Genomic DNA, 1,858 nt, shown 5'->3' with positions numbered 1-1,858 from the left:
CCTTCATGCTCTATCCTGATTATGGTCAATAAATCCAAAAAAAAAAGAAAAAGTCAATCCACATAGCTCATTATTCAATTATTCAGCTCTCATTCAAAAATGATATTGTGCTTTTTTTATTGCACATTTACAGTAAGCTGCAACACAAACTCATGGTTCTCGGATTAAAAAACATAATGATTAATACGTTTGCTTTGCTATTGAGTGCAATATCGCATCTCCTCCCCAGAGAGATGTCCTGTTAAAAGCAATTTCTTATTTATTCCTCTGGAGCCTGCAGTGGTTCTGTCATCAGCGTGTGTCTGGTCAGAAATGTTACCAAATGTTTGCCAAGCCCGAGGCCGTCAGCATCCATCAGAGCAGCGGAGCTCAACATTATTCCATTGTGATCAATTATTACTGGGCCTGAGGCCAAACACTGAGAGTGCAATGCCAACTCTGTCCAACCTTGTGTGTGTGTGTGTGTGTGTGTGTGTGTGTGTGTGTGTGTGTGCGCTTGATCTGCTCAGATCCTCACTGGTATCCAGCAAGACAGGCCCTGAAGCTTGATCCCAGTAAGTAGCCTTGTTTTAATTACAGTCTTTACTTTATGTGTATGTGTCTCATAAACAGCGTTAAAGCTGTGGGTGGAAACTGTTCCCTGTTTGATGCCGTCGGAGATGTTTCGACTTCATTACTCACCAATGAAGACAGTAAAGTGCAGATATAGTATTACCCATCCAGTCATCCAGTCCCTGCTTGTACAAAAAGAAAAATGGGCCTTCACTAGTGGAATAAATGTCACCAGAAAAGTTCAACACATAGCCTGGATACGTTGTCGTCTTGTACTGGGACTTTAACTAAACAGCATATCTGGCTTTATGATTATCACTGCAACGTACACGTCACTCCCGGCGCTGCTGTTTTGTTATCTGACATTTGCACACTTTGGGTTAGACATCACTGGGTTTGTCTATCAATGCAGAAATCAATGCAGGTTTTTCATGACATCATCAGCATTTGTCCTGTAGAGTAGAATAGAAATACTTTATTTAACCTCAAAAGGAAATGTGGTTATTACAGCACAAAGAGCAGAGTTAGCAAAAGCAAAAATAAACAATAAGAAAATATAAAATGCAAAAATGTGCAACAAGTGTAACATAAACTTTAAGTTAAAGTGAAGTGTAACATACAGACAGGTGACAAATTAAAGGAAAAACCACCAGAACGTGTGCAGGCAGCATTTTGTCTCACTATGAGCAGCTTTCTAACACGTCTGTCTAGAGTCTTGTACAGATATTAAAGCTGCTTCAGATGTGGTGACTGCAGAGGCCATTTTTATTCCTATCCAACCGTTCAGTGACCCCTCGTGCCCCGTGGATGGGGGCATTGTCCTCCTGGAAGAGACAAACCCCGTCAGGATAGAAATGTTCCATCGTGAGATAAAGGCGATCACACAGAAGAAGTTTTTATTGATCTGCAGTGAGGCTCACCTCTGAGGGGACAGACGCTTCTAAACCGTGGCAGCAAAATGGCTCCACAGCATAACAGAGCTCCCAGATCCCCTCACGCTTCAGGTTTTTCCTTTAATGTGTCGCCCATCTGTTGATTTCAGGCTGTAAGCATTGAGACAGTTATACACTTTTGTTCTTCGTGTTCTGTGCATCATTCACTTTGACATAAAGTAATAGATACTGCATTGAAATCTCTGCTTCAATATGAGTGGGTTGAAATCCATTCAAACATGGGTGATACAGCACTTCTAAAACATAGCACCTAAAGTTTAGGGGGTTCAGAAGTAATAGGATACTCTGTCTTGATTGATTCATGCACAAAAGGCAGCTGAAGATAATAAAGAGGCTCAAAAAAGCAAAAATCT

This window comes from Stegastes partitus, unplaced genomic scaffold (assembly GCF_000690725.1).
Source record: "Stegastes partitus isolate 25-593 unplaced genomic scaffold, Stegastes_partitus-1.0.2 Scaffold1344, whole genome shotgun sequence".
NCBI classification, from domain to species: Eukaryota; Metazoa; Chordata; class Actinopteri; family Pomacentridae; genus Stegastes; species Stegastes partitus.
This window is presented reverse-complemented; position numbering follows the sequence as displayed.